Here is a 26,120-nt window from a genome sequence, read left to right on the forward strand (position 1 = left end):
TAATAAAGTGTATTATTATAATATATTAGTGTATTGTATTATACGATTGAATAATCATCCAATATGTAATGTATCTTCGAATTTATTCTAACGGATGTTGCATACAGAAGACATTTGGAGATTATGGACAATAAATCAATTATATAGGTACTGAAAGTGATGTTATTACCATTTTTACATTATTTGCTTGTATGTTAACCTAGAACAGAACTAAAGGTGACTAAGGGATTCCCCGAAAAATGTGCAGCATACCGCTATCGCCAACTGACATTAACTGGTGGTAGAAAGTATTATGTGAAGCCATGCTATTGAAACATCTGTAGAATGAACCTACGTCTACATGGTACTATGACAGAAGCCCTCCTTTGTAACAATAAGTGCCCATAATAACCAACTTCATTTATTTATTTATTTGTAGACAGATAAGCCTAAAATGCGGGGCGTATCCATCAGTGATTACCATCGCTTATGAACATCAGCAACGCTAATGGCACAGCCGAGTTGTTACTTAACGTAAAGCTCATTTGAAGGTTTGACGAAAGAAATGTTATAACGCTCAGGAAACGCCGTGGAGAGGACTTCATTCCAGACTCGAATAGAACGTGCCAAAAAAACTACTTTGAAAATGCGCTGAAGTTACAATAAAAAGGGTTTGGTAAAAAGGAGCTGGAAAGATCATTAGAATTTTATTTTAACTGATTACTTTATTCATTCTAATGCGGCAACGGTATTGGGAGGTATTGGGCATTGGGCAAGTGACGATACAAATACAGCGAAGGAGCAGGATGCATCGCGACAGTTTCAAAAATTATCCCAGTTAATTTCTACGCTGACCTCTAGCTGCAAGGCGACAACCCTGTTATTGTACTCCACAAGTCTACTTCACTTTTCCATTATTCCTGTGTCCAGTCTTTCTGTGTGTACATAAATACAAAACAAAGAACAACGAACTGAAAAATTCATATCTATTTCATTAGACGTAGGTTCCCAAGATATTATTTTAATCCTTAATACAATCCTGCATAAAACTACAACTGTATTAACCGTTATTCGATAGTCAGTTCAAGTCCTCGAGAAGACCGCAATTCTAATGACATTCGCTACCTACCTATATTATATTGGGCGGCCCGTCCCATTTACATCAATTAACATGTCTTTGATTAAATCTCAATCCATGAATATTGAATGATCAGTATTAGTATTGTTAAATCGATCGCAACATTTGCTTTGTTATCTTCGAACGCTATACATCGATTGCATTGTGGGATGCAAGAGTGAATCGTGATAGAAGTAAGTACAGTGGTGCTACCAAATTTCTTTTAGACCAATCCACCGCCCACCCACCTGTTGGCGAGTGAGAATTGTTAGGGCGATTAAAATCATATTCCTTATATATTATATATTTTTCATAGACATTGTAATTTGTGATGCTGATCTACAAAAAATGTCTGTCTCAAATTTGTCGCCTACGGAATATATTCTATAGGCCACACATAATTATGTAAGTGCTGTTATGATAGTAATGATTGACTTTGAAACGGAGTTCAAGAATTTTTGTTCGTAGTTTCGGTTTAATTTTTTTCATTAAATAGATGAGTGGACGAGCTCACGGCCCACCTGATGTTAAGCGATTACCGGAGCCCATAGACATCTACAACGTAAATGCCGCCATCTACCTTGAAATATGAGTTCTGAGGTCTCAAGTATAGTTACAACCGCTGCCCCACCCTTCAAACCGAAACGCATTACTGCTCCACGGCAGAAATAGGCAGGATGGTGGTACCTACCGGTGCAGACTCGCAAGACGTCCTACCACCAGTAATTACTGTCGCCCATAGACGTCAGCAATGCCAGGGGCACAGCCAAGCCGCTGCCTACACCGTTTAACCAATTTCGCTCTGCTCGCCTATTCATGCTTTACGTGAAGAATAAATACGAGGTCATTATTATATGACGGCTGTTACTAGCTCTGCATTATTATATGACGGCCAACCCTTCAAACTCACATAACCGCTCCTCGGCAAGATGGTAATACCGTCCACGACTATATCGGACCTACCAGGATTTTATCCCTTCTCCCAGCAGTAAAATATGATTTACCACCAATCAATTTTTCACGCATTTAGTGTCGCTAAGTCACATTGATTTTGAAAATCAAAAATTGCAATTCATGAAAGAAATCAAGAAGCGTTTTATCATCAAGAAATCTAACGAATATAACTTCGATCTTGATTCAATATATTCGATGGGGAAAAAAGTTGATGTTTTCATCTGATGTTTAAACAGTAGACAAACTATGTAGGAAGTTTAAACATTAAAAGTAAGAGAGAAATAAAACAAAAATCCATGGCATTGTAAATGACTAGCTGTACCCGTCCGCTTCGCTGGGCATTTAAAATTAACATTATAATTATTATTTCTAACCCCTACAAAGATTCTCATCATTAACGTCCCCGCAACTGGTGTAGGGAGTCCAACACTCTTATAAACATTAGTCTATCCATTAAGTACATGTATTTTCTACATGGATACCAAGTTTCGATTCAATCTCATGCATGGTTCAGTAGTTATAACGGAACATCCGTAAAAACCACTGTAGATTTATATATTAGTATAGATGTGCTATTAGAACAAGTAATGTAAAAAACGAATTTGAAAGCATCAAATAATTTATTTATGAGTCAAATGTTAAAATATGATTAATCTGAATTGCTATTTAACTTCAGGATAAGCTGTCCCAGCTGGGAGCTGCCCTGGCTTTCACAATTAGTCACAAACTTTCAAAACCGTAAATCAAACTAGAATTGAGCTTTTAAAGCACCTTTGGGAGTTCCAGCAGATAGGTAAACACTGAATTTCCAACGAGATCCCTCGAATGTTGCTTTTTATGCTTAGAGTCGATTTTACGGCTTGCAATTGGATTGAGTGATGATGAATTACGTATTGAGATCGATTGAAAGTTGATAGTCTTGCCAGAAAACACCGTGGAGGGGAGTTAATCCTAAATCTAAGCGGTGGGAAGCCCAATGGTCTCTGTCATCGCACTTTGGAAGAACGCAGCCGTTCAACTTAAGCAATCAGTCTGGTATACCAATTTTAAACGCATAAAAATTCCTTATTAACCCATGAAAACATAACCATAAGTATCTCATTTAAGAAAATTACAAATTAACATTCACAACTCGTTTACGATAAGAAAGAAAACAAAGTAAGAAAATTCGAAAATTAGTAAAATAAAAATACTTTAACATTTTTTATAACCACCGGAAGCGTAATAGCCGCGTCACAAAAACGTATTTCGTTTCAATGGCACCCCTAATTTTTTTAAATTAATCAAACCTTGTGAAATTACTTCTACACCTGCTAAATTGAAAGGACTTTAGTGTAATTAGTAATGTCTCTGGGATATTTCCTTTCCATTTTAGATTGTCTGTATCGCTTTGATAGCATCGTCTGGAAACATTTAAGACCTTAATTAAGAATTAATGGCAACTTAAGTAATTCTTGCCGATAATAAATAAATATCTAAAATTAACCAAATTATCATTCCATTATGTTCTAGTCATACAGGGCCGTATAATTTGGACACCGTTATAAAGTTTTGGGGCAACAAATTTTTAATTATTTTTAAGATTCAAATCCAGCAAACAAATACTAGATATTTTTTTTATTGTTTAGCTGGGTGGACGAGTTCACGGCCCACCTGGTGTTAAGTGGTTACCGGAGTCCATAGACATCTACAACGTAAATGCCGCCACCCACCTCGAGATATGGGTTCTAAGAGTTCTAAGATATAATAAGTATAGTTACAACGGCTGCCCCACCCTTCAAACCGAAACGCATTACTGCTTCACGGCAGAAATTGGGAGGGTGGTTTGAAGTCGTCGTGGCCTAACGGATAAGACGTCCGGTGCATTCGTGTTGAGCGATGTACCGGTGTTCGAATCTCAGGCGGGTACCAGTTATTTCTAATGAAATACGTACTCAACAAATGTTCACGATTGATTTCCACGGTGAAGGAATAACATCGTGTAATAAAAATGAAACCCGCAAAATTATAATTTGCGTAATTACTGGTGGCAGGACCTCTTGTGAGTCCGCACGGGTAGGTACCACCACCCTGCCTATTTCTGCCGTGAAGCAGTAATGCGTTTCGGTTTGAAAGGTGGGGCAGCCGTTGTAACTATACCTGAGACCTTAGAACTTATATCTCAAGGTGGGTGGCGCATTTACGTTGTGGATGTCTATGGGCTCCAGTAACCACTTAACACCAGGTGGGCTGTGAGCTCGTCCACCCATCTAAGCAATATAAAAAAAAAAAAAAACCTACCCGTGCGGACCACAAGAGGTCCTACCACCCATATAAAACCAGTATTAACTGGTTACCGGAGCCTACAGAGACTGCATCGTGAACACAGTACCCAGCTTCGTTCATGAGCTCGATGTCTCAATTATGTTGTATGATAGGTATCCTACCCGAAAAGCATGACTGCTTCTACCTACCAGTAATTTTGTCTAATTATATTTTACGGGTTTCATTTATCTCACAAGATATTATCGCTTCGTTGTGGAGATAATACGATAAAAACGTGTCTTATTAACGTATTGATAACAAACCTTAAATTTTTGTATGGCATTTTCTGTAGATAAAAAATTAATCTCTTAATGATTACGAAAGCTAAACGAACTGCTTGTGACAGCTTCGAGAGCTCGTACACTCGAGTTTGATGTGGGTGGACAGTTTTACGGGAACCAACTCTTTACGAAGGAACTGTACCGCAGTAAGTACGTTTTATTGTCAAAGAAAATGTGTATGATTTTATTCGTTGCATGTACACAAATTACATTAGAAAAATTGTTAAATTAAAAGGTTAAAAGGTTTTATGGATATAAAACATTGGAAAACACTCAAAATGAATTAATCCCTTCGGATTCGACTCCACATACAGTACCCGGCGATAAATATTGCACTTCACACTTCACATATAAATATTGCACACTTTTTACTGGTGGTAGGACCTCTTGTGAGTCCGCACGGGTAGGTACCACCGCCCCGCCTATTTCTGCCATGAAGCAGTAATGCGTTTCGGTTTGAAGGGTGGGGCAGCCGTTGTAACTATACTGAGACCTTAGAACTTATATCTCATATAAGTTGTAGATGTCTATGGGTTCCAGTAACCACTTAACACCAGGTGGGCTGTGAGCTCGTCCAAACATCCAGGCAATTAAAAAAAAAAAAGACTTCGACCCTGGGTAAGAGACGGTTAATTTTTGCTTCGTAGAGCGCTATATCTGTCGCACATTACCTGATTGACATTCAATGTCCATAGATATCGTTAGTGTTTCGTGGCACACAGGTAACGCTCTACAACAAAAACAAAATTAGACGACTGTCTGTTTCTAAATATCGATGTGCAATATTTATTGCCTGGTACTGTAATTTTGATTTCACGCAAACAAACAGTGGCTATCTTTGACGATGCGAACACGCTTTACGGGTAGCGTGCTCAAACTAAAAGTATTAATAGTTTTAGATACTATCTGCGTAAACCCTAAAATTAATTTTGCAAAGTTATTTAATTAAAGTTTAGGTCACTCAGAAACATTCTGATTGCCCATGCGTGATTATTACGATGGAGGAATAAAGCATAGTGTAATAAAACGAAGCCAACAAACATTATAAAATTGTGGTAGGTGTGGTCTGCCTATCTCCGCTGTAAAGCAGTAGTGACGTTTTGGTTTGAAGAGTGAAACAACCGTTGCAATATAAAACTGGGACTTAGAACTCATATGTCAAGGTGGATGTGGATAGGCCCCCGTAACCATTAAAAATTAGGTAGACCGTGAACTCTTTCACACGTCTCAGCAATAAAAAAAAGTTATTCTTTATAGTAGAACATTAAAAAAAGTCCGATGAAATCGTGACTCGACCGACTGATCTCATGTCTCGCCAAGGAGCAACGGTACTCGCTTTTATTATCTAATGAAATCAATAATAAATTAAGGACTCTGATATTATTATTATTATTTTTTATTTATTGCTTAGATTGGTGGACGAGCTCACAGCCCACCTGGTGTTAAGTGGTTACTGGAGCCCATAGACATCTACAACGTAAATGCGCCAACGACCTTGAGATATAACTTCTAAGGTTTCATTATTTAGTTTAGTTACAACGGCTGCCCCACCCTTCAAATCGAAACGCATTACTGCTTCACGGCAGAAATAGGCAGGGTGGTGGTACCTACCCGCGCGGATTCACCAGAGGTCCTACCACCAGTAATTGCGCAAATTAAAATTTTGCGGGCTTGATTTTTATTACACGATGTTATTCCTTCCCGTGGAAATCAATCGTGAACATTTTGATAAGTACGTATTTCATTAGAAAAATTTGGTACCCGCCTGCGGGATTCGAACACCGTTGCATCGCTAGATACGAATGCACCGGACGTCTTATCCTTTAGGCCACAACGACGACAAAATTTACTTTGACTTTCATGACTTTAACTAACCCAAGTCCTAAACACGAGGGAGTTAATTTGAATATTACTAAACCCTCTATTTTGTATGAAATGTTGTAAAGTGAGGCTGTAACTAGAAAGGTTAGATAGTACAGTGGCTGGAAGCATAAACTGTCCCCGGCTAGCCCTTCAAGCGTTAATACAGTACCGGATTTGAAAATCCGGAAAATATGAACTACCAATGATTTTTTTCTGTTTTAGGCATAAGATGCATAAGATGGGCGAGTCATAGGAACCTCAGACATAAGATAGCTAATGGTAATAGTAAAGGCGAAATTAATCCGCAAAAGTAGTATTAATTGTACAAATGCTTAATTGAACATAGAGAAAATAATTCCCAAATTTTACAATCCTATTTTAAGATAGATCTAAAGATTTAACAAGTATTCTCTGGACGTTTTTGCTGGCACTGTTGACAGTTTTAAACGAGAAGTCTATAGCCTTGCTCAATGAGTTTTTTCAATTAAGTAATAGCATATTTGGTAGTAAATGTGTAATAATGTAAGGTCTTCATGTAATGTTATATATAGTTTTTCTTTGTTTTTTATATAATGAACCGCTTTTTCTTATGCATGCCGTCGGTACCTGTAATTGTGTTAGCATTTAGTGTGAAATCAATGTATATGATACCTGTAATGTTCTGTGATGATGTATAACATGTTGGTACCCAATAAATAAAATAAAATAAAATAAAACACTAGGTCTAGCAAGAGGATTGCTTCGCAGAATCTAGCACCGGATCGATAATACGATCCACTGGAAAGGTGACGGATCCGGCGAGAAGCTCAGTGGGCTGTGTCTAAGAGTTAATTTGCTCGCCGAACCCTTCGTCGCAAGCGACGGGTTCAACGAGATCGATGACCGGTGCTCGAGGTACCTAAAAGCATCGATAGTGGATCGGAAGGATCCGAAATGCCGTGTATAAAAATACAAAGACGTGTTAAAAATATGGTTAGGTAGGTACTGCTTTTCTATCTACCTACATATTCTATAAAAAATCAATATTTGTATTTATGTTTCTCCTAGCCATTCATTCGATTGTGACGAAACCTGTTGTTGGTAATTTCAGGAAAAGGTGGAAAAGGGAACTCGTGGTGACTGAAAATCAGCGCATCCACTTAACATAGCATCAATTGAAATACCGTCCTTTTGCATTTTCATTCATTTATTTGTTATTTTTACCTTACTGATTAAAACAAAAGCATTTTCTGTGTGTAAGGCAATAAATGGCTTTATTGCTATTCTTTTTATTACATTTTTAGTAATATATAGTACATGTACGAGAGAGGGCGCACGAGTAGCTTCATGAAATCGGCATTTTTATGCTCTTAGCGATAGTCCTAGTGGAGTGTGACCGGGTTTCATAAAAAATTAAGTTTCGTTTGAAAATTTCAATTGCGCAACGTACAACATGCAAGGCTGACCGCATTCTCTGTGAGATACTTAAAATTCTAGACCCACGCCGAGCTTGCGGCGTCCGTTGGAAGCGACGTGGCGCGAGAGCGATCAGGTAACCTCAAACAAAATGAAGTTATAACAAACAAAAGAAGACAAAAAGTTTCCCTGTTCATCAACTAATTATATAATTATCGTATTTCTTACTTGATGAAACTCCATAAAAAAGTAAAGGTGGAAATTAATAAATATTTTTAACTCGTCGTTAATTGAAGTTGCCGTGGCCTAAATGATATAAGATCTCCGGTGCATTCGTATCCAGCGATGCAACGGTATTTGAATCCCGCAGGCGAAATACATACTTAACAATTGTTCTCAATTGACTTCCACGGTGAAGGAAATTATAATTTGTGTAATTACTAGTGGTAGGACCTCTTGTGAGTCCGCACTACCACCACCCTGCCTAATTCAGCCGTGAAGCAGTAATGCGTTTCGGTTTGAAGGGTGGGACAGCCGTTGTAACTATACTGAGACCTTAGAACTCATATCTCAATGTGGGTGGCGGCATTTAGGCTGTAGATGGATATGGGCTCCGGTAATCACTTAACAGGTGGGCTGTGAGCTCAACCACCTATCTATGCTATAAATAATAAATAAAAATAAAAAGTTTTTAGTTTTTTTTTAGGTTTTGTGTTATTTACTGTAGACTAAATCGGCACGTGTCTGCTAGATTCGAACACCGGTCAAGTGACTTCGCTCGATATGAGTACACCGAGCATCTAATTCCTTACGCCAAACCTTCAATTTTGCAGGACAATCATAATCGATACTTAAGATACCTTCTGCTTTTTGCACTTATCCCACATTCCTAAGGATATTTTCCTTTTATTATGTTGTGGTAAAAGATTTGGCACGAGATTTACCACCGGTCACCTGTCTGACGTCAATCCTCCTTGAGTTTTATCTATTGCAACGTGCCATGTGCCATGTGCATATAGATTAGTATAGAAATAAGTAGCATACTTTCTTTTATTAAAAATATTAAAATAAAATTGAAATTATATAATAAAAGAGAACTATTGTGTTGAAGAAAGGATAAATAATGTGACGTAATGGTCATTAACAAATGATACAAGACGAAGATGATGCGTGCAGCAATTGGCATTCCCGCTCACGACTCGGTCGTGCGCGGACGTGCTTTCCGATCCGTGGCCCGCTTGCGAGCTGCGTCTCTGAACTCACAGTTGTGCTCGACAGTGTAGTGACCGTGAATACATCGTGCTTACAATTCGGTAGTGCGGACGTGCCGATCCGTTGGTCGCTTGCGATTTGCGTCTCGGAGTCCATTTTTGTGCGCTAAAGTTTTGTAACCGCGAACCCACCCTTTACCAACTGCCTTTTTCAAGGCAAAACCAATCGCTACGATCAGGCTTCCTGTGGCACTCACAGGCTAGCGATTTCCTAACCTTTCCCAAAACAACAGTCTTTTTCAAGACTAGACCCCCGCTCGCGATTCTGCCTGCTGTAGCACTATACAGCCCGAGCGGGTTCCTTTCCTTTTCCCCGCCGATTGCCGTTTTCACGGCATAGGCATTCCCCCCCCCTGCTCCTTGCTGTCCTGCAGCACAGGGGGGTTACAAATCCTATCCGGGGCCTCGCCTTTCGGCGAGTTCAACAAAAGTCCCGGGGCCGCCCCCCCCGGGCAAGAAGACCGAAAATGCAGCAAGAAGAAAGTGTCAGTGGAAGTGCTAGTGACATTGTCGGGTTCCTCCGGGATAGGTACCCGTCAATTAGGGCCGAGTACTTAGCGTATAGGGCCTCCCGTGGCAATCCCTCCCCCCCCGCGTCCGTCGCCGCGTATTTCAACCGTGCCTCGGAGGCACGCCGCGCGCCCCCCGCCGCCACGTTAAGTTCGAGCGCACGTTCCGACGATGCGACTCACGAAGCGCCTAGCGCTACCCCCACCCCCGCGCCCGCGTCGGTTACGTCATCACGCGCTACGTCCGCCGCGACCTCGATCGTTTCAAGTTCAGGCTCCGATACCGAATCGGAGATGGATTTCGAATCCGCGTCAAGCCCTCAGCCTGGAACTTCGGATGGGTTCCAAACCGTAACGCGCGGTAAAAAGCGTACTCGCGCCGTGGAGTCCCGGAACTCCACGACAAAACAGACGAAATCCGCGTCCGCCTCTCGACCGAAAGTAGTAGTTACACCGGAGTCGGACTCCGCGCGCCGCGTAACCCCACCGCCGCGTCCCAAGCCCGCGCCCGCTCCCAAAGTAGCTGCCCCGCCCCCGCTGATACTTCAAGAGAAGACAGCGTGGAATCGCGTGTCCCAGGCCCTTCAGGCAAATAAAATTAACTACACCCATGCGCGTAACGTCGCGCATGGGATTCAGATCAAGGTCGCAACGCCGGGCGACCATAGGGCCCTCTCAGCATACCTCCGAAAGGAGAACATAGGTTTCCACACCTATGCTCTTCAGGAGGACCGCGAGCTCCGCGTAGTAATACGCGGAGTCCCTAAGGAGCTAGAAATAGACTACATTAAGGAGGATCTGACCGCTCAGGCCCTCCCGATAGTTAGTGTGCACCGGATGCACGGCGGGCGGGGCAAACAGCCCTATAATATGATACTCGTGGCGTTAGAACCCACCCCGGAGGCCAAAAAGAAGATCGCATGTCTCACGACAATTTGCGGCCTATCCGGGATCTCGATCGAAGCCCCCCACAAGCGTGGCACTCCCGGGCAGTGCTACAGGTGCCAACTCTATGGCCACTCGGCGCGTAATTGCCACGCGCGCCCCCGCTGCGTGAAATGCCTCGGCGATCACGCTACGTTAGACTGCGTTAGAGATAGGGAAACCGCGACCGAACCTCCCAGCTGTGTCCTATGCCTTAAGCAAGGGCACCCCGCGAACTACCGTGGATGTCCCAGGGCTCCGCGAAAACGCCCAACCCACCCAGCTCCGCGAACCGTCGGCCCAAAGACTTCGGCACCTTCAGTGCCGAAACCCGCCTTCGTGCCGGCTGCAGTTCCCACGGTCTCGGCGTGGAAAAAGCCGCTGCCGTATACGAAGGCGGGAACGGAAACCGCACCCCCGCCCCCGCTCGCGACACGCCCCGCGCCCCAGCCCCTGCTCGCACCTCGCCCCGCGCCCGCGTTCCGCCCCCCGCAACCCTCTGCCGTCAACGACTTCGCGCTCGTGCGCGACTTCGTCACCGCTGTTAACTTCGACCGTCTGCGATCGTTCGCAGACGCGATACGTAGGTCGGTAACCCCCGAACAGAGACTCGCGGCCGCGTTCGATCACATGGACGTATACGAGTCCGTGTCGCGTACGTTATAAAATCTTTACCGGTAACCAATGGCGCAAAAAGGTAGAGAAAAACCGTATTCCCTTACGTTAGCATTCTACAATGCTAACGGACTCGCGCGGCAACGCGATCAAATTTTCGAATTCCTCCGCGATAATCTTGTAGATATTCTATTAGTGCAGGAAACCTGTCTGAAGCCCTCGCGTCGCGACCCGAAAGTCGCGAATTACGTCATGGTTAGGAATGACAGACTCACCGCCTCCAAAGGCGGGACTGCCATTTACTATAGGCGGGCCCTGCACGTTGTCCCTCTCGATACTCCCTCGCTCTCACATATCGAGGCGTCAGTGTGCCGTATCTCGCTGACGGGACACCAGCCGATCGTCATCGCATCCGTTTATCTCCCCCCGGACAAGCCCCTTCTGAGCAGTGACATCGAGTCACTGTTCGGCATGGGAGACTCCGTCATCCTGGCAGGCGATTTAAATTGCCACCACACTAGGTGGAACTGCCATCGTACTAACGTTAACGGTAGGCGTCTCGACGCGTTTATAGACGACCTCACCTTTGAAATAGTCGGTCCCCCAACTCCAACATGTTATCCGTATAACATCGCGCTCCGTCCGAGCACTATAGACCTGGCATTGCTTAGGAACGTAACTCTGCGCTTGCGTTCCATCGAAGCAATGTCAGAGCTCGACTCAGACCACCGACCTGTCGTTATGCAGCTCGGTCGCCCCCACAACCCAGTCACTGTTACGAGGACCATGGTGGATTGGAATAAGCTGGGCACGTGCCTAGCCGACACCGCTCCGCCAATCCTCCCTTACGGCCCGGATTCGAATCTATCCCCCGAGGACACCGTCGAATCCATAAACATCATTACCGATCACATATCTTCCGCGATCATTAGATCTTCTAAAGAAGTCGATGTGGAGGACAGCTTCCACCGCATCAGACTGTCCCCCGATCTTAGGAATCTCTTAAGAGTTAGGAACGCGGCAATCCGGGCCTACGATCGTCTTCCCACGCATTCAAACCGGATTCGGATGCGTCGTCTACAACGCGAAGTCCACTCCCGCTTAAGCGACGCGCGTAACGATAATTGGCATAGTTATCTAGAACAACTCGCGCCCTCCCACCAAGCATACTGGCGACTAGCTAGGACTCTCAAATCCGAAACTACCGCTACTATGCCTCCCCTCATACGCCCTTCAGGCCAACCACCGGCATTCGATGACGATGACAAGGCTGAGCTGCTGGCCGATGCACTGCAAGAGCAGTGCACCACCAGCACTCAACACGCGGACCCCGAACACACCGAGTTAGTCGACAGGGAGGTCGAGCGCAGAGCTTCCCTGCCGCCCTCGGACGCGTTACCCCCCATTACCACTGACAAAGTTAGAGACGCGATCCACAACCTCCAACCTAGGAAGGCACCCGGCTCCGACGGCATCCACAACCGCGCGCTAAAATTTTTGCCAGTCCAACTGATAGCAATGTTGGCTACAATTTTAAATGCCGCTATGACGCACTGCATCTTTCCCGCGGTGTGGAAAGAAGCGGACGTTATCGGTATACATAAGCCGGGCAAACCGACAAACGAAACTTCTAGTTACCGTCCGATTAGTCTCCTCTCGACGATAGGAAAAATTTACGAACGGCTCCTTAGGAAACGCCTCTGGGATTTTGTTACCGCGAACAAAATTCTCATTGACGAACAGTTCGGATTCCGCTCTAAACACTCGTGCGTACAACAAGTGCACCGCCTCACGGAGCACATTCTGATAGGACTAAATAGGCGTAAACAAATCCCGACCGGCGCCCTCTTCTTCGACATCGCGAAGGCGTTCGACAAAGTCTGGCACAACGGTTTAATTTATAAACTGTACAACATGGGAGTGCCAGACAGACTCGTGCTCATCATACGAGACTTCTTGTCGAACCGTTCGTTTCGATATCGAGTAGAGGGAACTCGTTCTCGTCCCCGTCAACTGACCGCCGGAGTCCCGCAAGGCTCCGCGCTCTCCCCGTTATTATTTAGTTTGTATATCAATGATATACCCCGGTCTCCGGAGACCCATCTAGCGCTCTTCGCCGACGACACGGCTATCTACTACTCGTGTAGGAAGATGTCGCTGCTTCATCGGCGACTCCAGATCGCAGTAGCCACCCTGGGACAGTGGTTCCGGAAGTGGCGAATAGACATCAACCCCACGAAAAGCGCAGCGGTGCTCTTCAAAAGGGGTCGCCCTCCGAACATCACTTCGAGCATCCCACTCCGTAGTAGGCGCGCAAACACCTCCGCCGTTAGTCCCATCACTCTCTTTGGCCAGCCCATTCCGTGGGTCTCGAAGGTCAAATATCTAGGCGTCACCCTCGACAGAGGGATGACATTCCGTCCCCATATAAAAACGGTACGCGACCGCGCCGCGTTTATTCTAGGACGACTCTATCCAATGCTTTGTAGTCGAAGCAAACTGTCCCTCCGAAATAAGGTAACTCTCTACAAAACTTGTATACGCCCCGTCATGACGTATGCAAGCGTAGTGTTCGCTCACGCAGCCCGCACCAACTTGAAATCCCTTCAGGTTATTCAATCACGATTCTGCAGGATAGCCGTCGGAGCGCCTTGGTTCCTTAGGAATGTGGATCTCCACGACGACCTGGAGCTCGACTCCCTTAGTAAGTATCTACAGTCGGCATCGCTGCGCCATTTTGAGAATGCGGCACGACATGAGAACCCTCTCATCGTAGCCGCTGGAAATTACATACCCGACCCAGTAGACCGAATGGTAAACCGTCGACGTCGCCCAAAGCACGTCATTACGGATCCTCCTGATCCATTAACGGTGCTTTTAGGCACCACAAGCACCGGTCACCGTCCTCGTCGAACCCGTCGCTGGCGACGAAGGGTTCGACGAGCGAACTAACCCATAGACACAGCCCACTGAGTTTCTCGCCGGATCTTCTCAGTGGGTCGCGTTTCCGATCCGGTGGTAGATTCTGCGAAGCACTGCTCTTGCTAGGGTCAGTGTTAGCAACTCTCCGGTTGAGCCCCGCGAGCTCACCTACTAACGTTAGGGCGAAGCTGAAATAGCCTCTCAAGGCTATCAGCATAGGTAGGAAAAAAAAAAAAAAAAAAAAAAAAACAGCAATTGGTGATTACGTTGCGCAGTCTGTTCTATGCATTTATATTTTTTGTCTTGCCACGATCAACTGAACTAATAGCCCCTGCTATAGAGTAAAATTTTATAACTTTCAATTCCGAAATATTTGACAAAAATAAAAATAGAGACGATCATATTGACAAGAAAAAGAGGAAAATACACAAAATGTATACTTTGTGCTCTTACAATGTTATTTGCGAACAGTGAACTCGAAATAAGGCCGACTCTAGTCTAAAATTTAAATTCGAAGTTCTCAACCTCGAATTGAGGCTCGGTTAATGTATGCAAAGCGGTAATAATGCCTTGATAATAAAATGTGCGGCAATTTTGTTTTTTTTTCATCCCGTAATTTTGGAGACTTTCGCATTGAACATAGAAAAAAGCGGATACGACAACTAGACGATTTAGTTAATTAAGATTTAACGCTACAGCATTGTGTATCATTTCAGCAATACGACATACAAGCAATCAGAATTTTCTGCCTCTTTATCTTTATCTCCAAAAAAAACAGCCATATTTTTAAAATTCAACACACAATATGACATGTGACACAATGTGACAACACACATAAATACATACATCTCAAATATATTGCTACAATTACAAGAAATATTCTTATATTTTTAACATTTAAACTCTTTGCATAAATTACTAGGCCATATCTATTTATTTGTTTATTATCGGTCACAAACAAGCTTAGAGATTCCAGCACTAAATGCCACAAAGACAATTAAGGCTGTGTGTGGTAGGCACCATATAAACTCACCTATAGGTCTTACTCGATTCAAAACTATATAAAGATATTTTACATTCACATACATATTTTAACATACACATCTTAGTTCACTGGATAGTGAGACGAGCTCACGGTACACCCAGTGTTAAGTATCAGAGTCCATAGATTATTCTAATTTTTTTTTGTATTCTATCAGCCCACAGACGTCCACTGCTGGGCATAGGCCTCCCTCAAGCCTCCATAGACAGTACAACGGAAAGGCCGACCTTGAGACTTCAATTTGGGCCTCAATTTTACGAATATCCCAATTTTCATTGAGGTATACAGTTGTCTCGCAGTGTCTATTAGTTTTGTGTTCTGTAGTCCTACAGGGCCTGAGTGTGCCTCTGTCGCGTAATAAACACAGTTCACAGTCAGTTATTATGAAGATTGAATAGACTTAATAAAGTTTTTACGCGCAGAAGGGAAATAACCGAGGCGACATCTAAAAATTATGATAAACAAGGAAACCACAAAGTATCAGTAGTTTACGTATACGTTGTATTTCGAGCTTGGAATTTAGGTTTGCTTGTTGTCTATGGTAAAACTTTTTGGCGGGAACGCGAGGAGTGAAGTGTGTGATTTGTTTTATTTTGTCTATTTAGTGTTTCTTCAGGTTTAATTATGTTCGGCGCGCACTTTGCGGTACTGTGGGTGTCGTGGAGTCGGAGTGGTGGGGCTCGATGGGGTTTAGTCGGTAGTCGGTTTTGCGGGGTAGCTCTTGCGTGGCAGACGCCGTGCAATGCCTCGCGCGCCTTTCTCAAGGCGTAGTCTCCCGGCAGGAATTGGAAGAAGAGGAGGACCCCTGTCTTCTTCTTCTCCCTGTTCTTCTCTGGAGGCGCCGGAGTCCGACATAACCCGGTCTCTTACCCCCCTCGACCGGGTATCCGTAAATGGATTTCCCAGCGTTAAAAAAAAAAGGTTTAATTGTGTAATAACGGTGGTTTATTAACTGTTTAGTATCGCGAAGTAGTATTTAAGAAGGTTTAAAATTTAAAACGCATATTCCAATTCCAATCCCATCTACAACATATTGTTATTCTATAATACATATTTAAAATAAACGATATTATACTCGATTAAGATCATACGTTTTGAATTATATCACCATATAATATATGTATTGGCAGCGGCTTGGCTCTGCCCCTGGCATTGCTGAAGTCCATGGGCGACGGTAACCACTCACCATCAGGTGGGCAGTATGCTCGTCTGCCTACAAGGGCAATAAAAAAAAATGTATATTCGATATAGAGACATGTACAAATAAATATGTAAAATGAAATTATGTTCGCAAAAAGTGAAGCCTCACAAATTCGTCTTAACGTCAAGAACAATAGCTATGGAATGCAGAAGCGAGTTTTATAGACGGACTGATTGAATCACACGTAATTAATCGAATTCAAATTGAACTAGCTTAACTTGTAAACGAGTATTTTTCGTTGGGTTCAAGGCTTGGAAAATACACAATTACTTAACTTTACAAATCGTGTTTTGGCAATAAATTTTAGATATTAATTAATTTTGAAGGTCAACAGGATTGTAGAAGGTTTTGTATTTTTTTAAGATAACAGTCGATTACTGCCTGTTTTTGTAGGGAATTAGTTGTGGGTTCCACATCCACGTTCTGATAAATGTTTCCGATGGCTAATTAATTTCGCATTAAATTCTCAATGTCAGTTATCTTTAATACTGAAGTTTTTGACGTGATAACGTCTTATGGATCGATGAACACCGGCTGTACGCACGAAAAAGTATTTCTGACGTTATCACGTAAAACTATTGTCCATAAGTCTACCTTACAGACCAATCTTAATATTTTTATGTTTTATTTTTGTATCTGTGCTGTCAAAGTAACTGGTAGGTTTACTGGTGGTAGGATCTCTGTGAGTCGGCATAGGTAAGTACCACTACCCTGCTTATTTGGGTTTGAAGGTCGGGGCAGCCGTTTTAACTATACTGAGACATTAGAATCTTATGTCTCAAGGTGGTTGGCGCATTTACGTTGTAAATGTCTATGGACTCCAGTAACCACTTAACACCAGGTGGGCTGTGAGCTCGTCCACCCATCTAAGCAATAAAAAAAGGTTAATCTAAGAATTAAATAGCTCCTAGAAGTGACTTTACTATACGATAAGTAACGTATTTAAAACCAGTTTCATCGGGATAACATAACGTAAAAGCAGCTGGTATCAACCCCCGCGATTCATCCAATCCTTTGACCTCGAAAGGCATTTGATTTTTTGTGTTCCATTGCGTATTTCAAAAACTTAGTCTTTTGATGCTATCGTTTAAAAATAATGGACGTCTCTCACTGGCAACCGTTTACAGTAGTTATACTAAGACTTAGAACATATATCTCAAGGTGGGTGGCGCATTTACGTTGCAGATGTCTATGGGCTCCAGTAACCACTTAACACCAGGTGGGCTGTGAGCTCGTCCACCCATCTAAGCAATAAATAAATTACGGAAACAGCTTCAGAACACTCTGGTTATACCAGCCGAAGAATAATTTAACTGTGCACTCTTGGCAATTTTAATTGAATTCGCTTCATAAAACGGGAGCGCGGTTGCGAGGGTGAGAGAGTGGCGTTCGACAAACAAAAGTTAGATTAGTTCACCGAAGCTCTCCTGCTTTCCAAACCCTAAATCGTTTGAGCAGTTAGTTTCTAAGTTATCTCAACTCGATTTTAGAATCGTGAAAACTTAGATATACTGTATTTCAATTTAGTGCACATTCAATTTAAATTGCTTTCAGATTTTAAATTACATATAAATATAATATAAATATAAATATTTACTAACAATCACGCCACGTTAACTGGTCCCGTGATAAGTTCGTAAAGAACTTGTGTTACAGGTACCAGATAACGGAAATAAATGTAAGATTTTTATTATACACATACATATATTTAATATACTTCTATAACCCTGGAAAAGACATTTATATTTATCATACAAATATCTTCCCTTGGCGGGATTCGAACCCGCGACCCCCTTGTGTAGTGACCATGTCACTTACCACTACACCAGACGGCCGTATGTTATGAGTTTGTTATGCACTTTGCGAAGGTGCGTTCGTGACTTTTGCCATTTTCTCTCACGGCACCACGACCGCCATGACAAGAGTGAAAAGACAAATAAAAAATCATGTAACGTGTATACGTCCTTACGGATCCACCAGATCCAATAACCTTTGCATTAGACGCCTTCTGCTCTAACACTAGGAACAGGCTTAGGGACTCCGGTAACCGTACTCGTCGACTCGACAAAGAGGTCGACGTGCAACCTAACCCATGCATCAGCCCGCTGAGTTTCTCGCCGGATCTTCTCAGGGGGTCGCGACTCCGATCCTGTAATAGATTCATTCGCGAAGCAATTGCTCTTGAGTTGTTAGGTCTCCTTCGGAGGCGCTCGGCCAGTTGTTAGCAAATCCCACCCCATTAATCTTTCAAACATAAAAAAAACTTCTGGCAGCTACTGAAGAGAGGATTCCGTTTCAAAAATTGTCATTAGTTAACGAAGCCAATACAGAAACTTCAACGTGAATTCATACCTCGAAATGGCTGAGTCGCTCTAAAACCCGAATACCTGACTGTTTCCTCTCATTCACATATAAAATTATGATTCCTATCTGTACGAGTTAAGGATGAGTTTGCCTCCACAAAAAAACAAAGAATTATTCATTTTCATTTGATTATTACATAATACGTATTAATTTATGACCTTCGCGGTCTTGAGTTAGTAACCCTGATCACTGTACTACGGAATATTCCCTATGATTATATTGTCGTGGGTAGTCTTCGTATATGTTTCTGCTGGGCGTTACACAGGAGAATAAACAATCTTGGAGCCTTTGGTTGTGGAACTACATGCAGCAGGTACAACATAAGGCCTGTGGATAACAAAAACAAAAATGTTTTAAAAGATAAATAACACAATCGAAATGGAATTGTAAAAAGCGACTCAAAACGACACAAACACACAAAGTCGTGACGTTACAAAAGAGTTTCCTGTTCCGAAATTCCTTTAGATTTTTACGCGCTTCAAAGTATTCGGTTCGTTACAGCTTTTTTACTATGTACATTGTGTAGTAAATACGATTGTCACAAATATACTTTTATGATATTCTGAATTTTTTTAAAGAATTATTGTTACTCTAAATTGTGTCGTGATATAAATGTCAATATTACAGATATCACACTCCCAATAACCTTCATCAGCCGACCTATTACTTGCAAAATGTCCCGAATAACTTACGCGAGTGTGGTGTTCGCTCACCTAGCCCGCACACGCATAGACACCCCCCAATTTATAGGAATCATATTTCAATCATATATAGGGCGATTATAGAATCACGTTTTTGCTTGTTAGCTATCACGGCTCTGTGGTTCGTGAGGAACGTCGACTTACATGACGATCTGGGCCTCGAATCGATCCGTAAGCACATGAAGCCCGCGTCGGAACGTTACTTTGATAAGGCAATGCGTCATAATCCTTATTGTTACCGCCTCTGACTACTCCCCGAATCCTGCACACGAAGGAGCCAGTCACCGTCGACGCTCTAGACATGTCCTTATTGATCCATCAGATCCAACAACTGTTGCATTAGACGCCTTCAGCTAGGAGCAGGCTTAGTAATCCCGGTACTCGTACTAGTCGAACTCGATTTGCCTAGTTCGACGTGCAACCTACCCCATGCCTGGCCCGCTGAGCTTCTCGCCGGAACTTCTCAGTGTGGCGGGTAGCCATCCCAGAAAACAAAACATTTGACAGATGCCTGTATCACGCTTACGACATTTTCAAGATAAGCTTGCATATATACAAGTTTCGAAGAACAACATTATGGGTGGTGGCTATAGGTGCAGTTTGTTGGTCGGAATTCAGGTTGGCTGTAGCATTTTCGAGTGACCCGGAGGGAGCCCGCCTATTCAGCTCCTCTCCGCTGACGGTTCGTATGCTGCCACACCCAGCGTCAGCTCCAGGTGCGCCCCGGCGATCACCCCCGGGTAGCGGCCCTATACGTTTACTTTTTAAGCGCGTCTCCATATTTAATGGGTTGCCAGAGCCATGTTAGCCGTGCCAGTAGTTTCATATCACGTGTCCGCCCCCCACGTGAATCTGATGGTCGATTCGGACGTATGGTTGGAACTTCGGGGGGCTTATTATTATTATTATTATTATTATTATTATTAAGGACTCGTTATTGTGCCACCCAGCACTGGTGACCCTACAACCAACGACCCTAAGCTGGTGCCCACGACTACGTACACCCCGGATAAACAGATGTCAGAATCCAGCGACTCGGACACGGCGCGTTAGCAGGTAACCACGCGACCACGTCGACACGTCAAGATGGCGTCACCTGTCGTGCCTACTATGGCTACCCGCCACACACAGCGACCCGATCCGGTAGTAGATTCATTTGCGAAGCAGCTGCTCTTGAGCTATTAGGTCTCCTTTGAAGGCGCTCGGGTAGCTGATAGCTAATCCCTCGTGCCTGAGCCATTGCTTGCCCACTTGCTCTGGTGAAACTGGAAAGGCCCCCGGGAAACAAGTAATCCCTTATTAAAAAAAAAACAAAGTACATATCTTAATTGTTTTATAGGACAGCGATATTTAATTTGCGAAAAAAGGTAGTAGTCAATTTTATTACTGAACAGAAAAAAAAAATTAACAAGTGTAGTTGACTTACTAAGCGATCACTATTATTTTTATGATAGTCTAGCTAAAATTTAGCAGGACTTTAAAAAAACAGATAGTGTTTCGATTGAATATTCGATACAAATTTAGAGGCCCAAAACTTTGCTAAGACTTCCGAACTATATTAAAACTTGTTTCCCCCTAAACCTTGTTTAAGCAACGGAACAAATTTAAACAACGGTTGAACAAATATGTCTGTTAAATTTCTATTACAGAATCAATTACCGTGTAGAAACTTTGACTTACCGTACCTGGTTTGTACTGTGTATTCGAAAATTTCGATGGAAAAGCAAACTGTTTGGTTACCCCGTTGCGACTCAACGCTGTCATTCAGCGAACGAAATGTATGAAACAAAATCCAAATTATAATTTCGACTGTTTTTCGGTTAATCAAAATATACTTTGTGAACATTTTGACGTAATTCTGGGCGAAGACGATTTTAAGTGTTGGAAAAAATATTTTCTGTGGAAGCATTGTTCAATGAGTTTCCGAAAATCTTTAAGTAATACACTTGTTTATTTCACGATAGGAAGACGTACCCCACGTCTGACCTCATATAATGCGGTATAAGGACAACCAGAAGAGGAATGTTTGCTTTTGAAGTTATACTTCTTTAGGCGCGTTATGAAAAATTGATAGGAGTGAAATTTTACGATGCGCGCGCACCGTGACACAAAATTAACAGAATGAAGTTGCCCACTAAATCGCTCATTACAATACGACCGACGTAACTTGGCGAGTCTGAATATAGCCGCAGGTGAACTTTCCGAACCGTACCGAGAATTACCAAATTAATACGATGTCAAAAAAACGGATGTCCAATATGCGTGTTTGAGGATGTTGTTTAATCGTTTTTTTTTTCAAATTGATTAAAATTTAAATTAAAAAAAATAAGTACACGCACCCTTTTTTTTAAATCTTAACACAGTTAATAAAAATCGGCATTACCGGTATGCATCACCTGCGAAAACAACTTTTGCGATGGTTCTACGAGTATGATTTAATTCGTAAACTAACCGTTTCATCCAAGGCAATTACTGTTACGTGAGACTCTCGCTGTCAACTTTAAACAGTCAAATCTGTGTATCGGACTGTGATTAATAGTAATCGGTAATGTGACTAACGGGGCCTTTTTTTATTGCCTTTGTAGGCCTACGAGCATACGGCCCACCTGATGGTAAGTGGTCACCGTCGCTCATTGACTTCAGCAATGCCAGGGGCAGAGCCAAGCCGCTGCCTACCTACCATTAAGTACTCTCTGCAAGCCTCGTTTGAAGAAGGACATGTCATAGCGCTCGGAAAACACCGTGGAGGGGAGTTCATTCCAAACCCGGATGGTACGTGGCAAGACTTAACGGTTAGGAATTAGGTTTCGATTCTGGAGAAGGAGCTTAAGATAGTGCATCTAAGGAAGGCAGCAATCGCATACACGGCTTAAATATGACATTCAGATTACTTTAAGTGTCTCTCCGTTATTAAACGCAATCGCTTTATTGTATTAAAACCAAACCACCTTGCTTCGTCGTCCATGAGCCTTTTTGCATCATATTTGTTATGTTCTTCTTTTCTTTAAAACGGCCTAAAGGATAAGACGTTCGGTGCATTCGTAACTTGTATTCGAATCCCGGTGGCGGGTACCAATTCTGAGCCGTGAGATCGTCCAACCAACTAAGCAAAAAAATAATATACTACCGGGTTTTCATTGTACGTATCGGCCTTAATCCTGAAGATCCTTATCAGGATAATAAGACAATTTTATTAAATTACGAGATTATGCCCGCGACTTCGTCCGCGAGAAATATTTACTTTGAGATAATACTAAATTGTACCCGCGACTTCATTTACGTAGAAAATGAAAATATTTTTGAATAATAGAATCTTAAGGCGCTATTTAAGGTACCAAAATCACGCTTTTTAACCGACTTCAAAACAAGAAGTTCTCAGTTCGACCACCATTTTTTATCTATCCGATAATATATATTTTTTTGCCCGATTCTGATAATATATTTTTTTTTGTTTGAAAAGGTAGACTTCCCGAATTGTCCTGTAATCATCGGAATCAGGATCTGATGATGGGATTCTGGAGTAATCGAGAAAAAATAATTTTCAGGGCCTATTTTGAAGTCATTTGGGTGTTTCTTGTTAATCTTCTTATTCTGTGCCAGCGCGCACCGGCCGAACAGCGCCTTGTACATCATTATTACGCGCTTGTTCATTATCGCGCTGCGATGTTATTTTAAAACTGCGATATCTTCTAAGATACTCATTGAAGTCAAATTACGTAAAGGGCAAATTTCTTTTAAATTAAATACTTGTAATGAATAACATATTTATTTGGATAAGGATTAATGTCATCTTTATAAAGACACCTTCACAAATAATGCCTATTTTGGTACCAATTTAGTTAGCCTAAAAAAGTGAGCTAACCTTAAAATATAGACATATGCTGTCGCGGACTTTTTTTTATAGCTTTAAAGGGGAACGATTTTGTCAGACATTATTTTAGCGAAAATTTAACCGTTTCCGCAGGGCACGCAGCGGAAGCTCTCAAAATGAAAAAAAAAACCGATTGATCTTAGCGTGGTATTATAGCTTCAAAGCGGGTGAAAATCACATTTAAAATTCCGTTACATAACATACTATACCACACATACCAAGCGCGTAAAAAAATACACGGGAATTATTGCGAATTTTATAACTAAAATAACTTTGCTTATTACCGCGAAATCTGAAAGCATGTCACGAACAAGATATTACAAAGTGATCCGGGAGGACCACAAACGAGCAAACTTTACAAGGGAGCCCGATATGAATTGATAAATAAGTAATTAGCATAGCGAATAATTTCAGATCTTGTTGACGCTAAACGATCCTATTATATGACTTTAAGACCATGCGATGTGTTGTCACTTAATTCACTATTACTTCACTTATTCGCAATAGTGAATTCTATTAATAAATAGAACACGAATTGTTGATCGCTAAGTGAGCCGGCAGGGTGGTTGAGTGATTTATTCAAAATAGTCAAACCCAGCCCGGCTTAATAACGAATCTTTCATATGACTTCCGATTCCAATATGAAGATTTCTGGAAATTTCTACCGAAATTATTTTATTAAACACCAAACCAAGATATAGGATAAGTAGGTATGCTCAAAATTATTTTCGGAATTTTTTTTCGGGAATCATATTATGTCAGAGTATTTTCATAGATGACCAAATATCATGAAAATTTCAAACAAACAAAAATGAAAACCCAAGATAAACGAGTTTCCTGATATCAAGGTATAGTCCGTTAAATATCTGTACAAACAAACGTAAATGTCAATTTACAATTTTAATGAAAATCGACGGATAAATTCTAAGAAACTCATGACTACGTAAATATTAAAGTATTCTGAAATACTTAAACAATAAAATTAATATAATTAACGGGAGATTACTACTCCAAGGCAGGCCAAATTTCTATTATAATTTACAGAGTTCTATGTGAAGTTAGGCTGACATTACATTGATACCTAACGATTATACTAACCTTCAAACATGCACGATTTTCCTCAACTATGAAAAATGAAGGTAATTCATTGATCCGGGTAAAACTCGCGGAAGTAACTCGGCAGCCATTTTGTGTTGATTAAGCATATTGGCGCGCTTTCACCCGTGATTGCATTTAAGCACCAGTTAAGATAACAAACAGAAGGCTTAGACCACAAAAACGTAGATTTGTATGAACTGATCTACTACGTTCTAGTATATTATTATCTTATATTTTTAATCTTCATCTTTGACCTGTTGCGATTGTGAACTCGATGAACCAGGAAATTACACTTTGAAACCGTCATTAAAAGGCTCTTTTACCCAAGCAATAAAAAAACATAACATACCTCCTTATATGATTTATCCAGCAAAATAATGAGATATAATAGTTTTTGTATATTTATTTTTTACACGTATTTCACTTTTATTTTTCAATTTATATTTAAAATATGTATGTAACCTACTATTTGCATGGAATAAAAGGCTTATTATTTATTTATATTTATTTAAAATCTTATTAATTACATAATATTTTTTAAAAAAGATATTAAAAATACAATTTTTAAAAAACACTATATAAAAATAGATTGCCGCTGATGGCGGTGTCTACGACACAAGCCACCAGTGGTTAGGACTCTAGAGTGAGAAACCTCCTCACAATGCGTGCAGTATCGAGGATAACTGCTTTCTGTATTAGGCCCTTAACCCAGCTGGATAACGAAAGTTTCTTAAGATGTTGATCGAAACTTTTCGCTATCAAGCCGTGTACCGATACAACTATTGGAACAATGATGGTTGAATCAACATGCCACATGGCGGTAGTCTCGTGGGCCAGGTCTAAATATTTTATTAATTTGTCCTTTTCTGCCTTCACGAGGTTCTCGTCATGAGGAATGGTGACATCAACCAACACTGCTCGACGCGCGGATCGATCTATTATCACAATATCAGGTTTATTGGCAACAATATACCTATCCGTGATAATAGATCGGTCCCAGTAGAGCGTAACATGACCATTATCAAGAACTGGTTGAGGTTGGTATTGGTAATAAGGTACAGCAGAATCAAGAAAACCATATTTCAGAGCAAGTTGTTGATGGATAATCCTAGCCACTTGGTTATGTCTATGCAAGTACTCGCCGTTAGCAAACCGAGAACAGCCAGAAACAATATGTCTAATAGACTCTCCCGGACGGTGGCATGCCCGACAAATATCGACCGTCCCATCCTTTAGTATATATTTCCGGTAGTTGTTCGTCATGATAACTTCGTCCATAATTGCAAAGATAAAACCTTCAGTTTCCCCAAAGAGGTTACTGAACCGTAACCAGGCCACGGAAGCTAATTGGTCTACATCAGGCCCTGTGTGAGCCCGGTAGAACCTACCGTGTAACTCCTTGCTCCTCCATACGGTTATGCGATCTGAAATACTCTCTACCTTCAGCCTCTTCCAATTCCCGTTAGCTAAGGATAGCGGAGTTAGAAAGGCTTATTATTATTATTACATTTATTTTTCGTAGAGGGATGAGCAAGCTCACCTTGTTAAGAGCTCATAGACATCAAAACTTGAATGCTGCAACGTGGAAATGGCGATTTCTCTATTCATAGACTCGGGACGTAGGTACAACCGGTTTTGTTCTATCGCTGTATCACACAAAACTGATTGATGTCGTTAGGAATACATTTCTTACTACTCTTTGCGTGATT

Source organism: Bombyx mandarina, chromosome 10 (genome assembly GCF_030267445.1).
Source record: "Bombyx mandarina strain Sakado chromosome 10, ASM3026744v2".
Taxonomy (NCBI): Eukaryota; Metazoa; Arthropoda; class Insecta; order Lepidoptera; family Bombycidae; genus Bombyx; species Bombyx mandarina.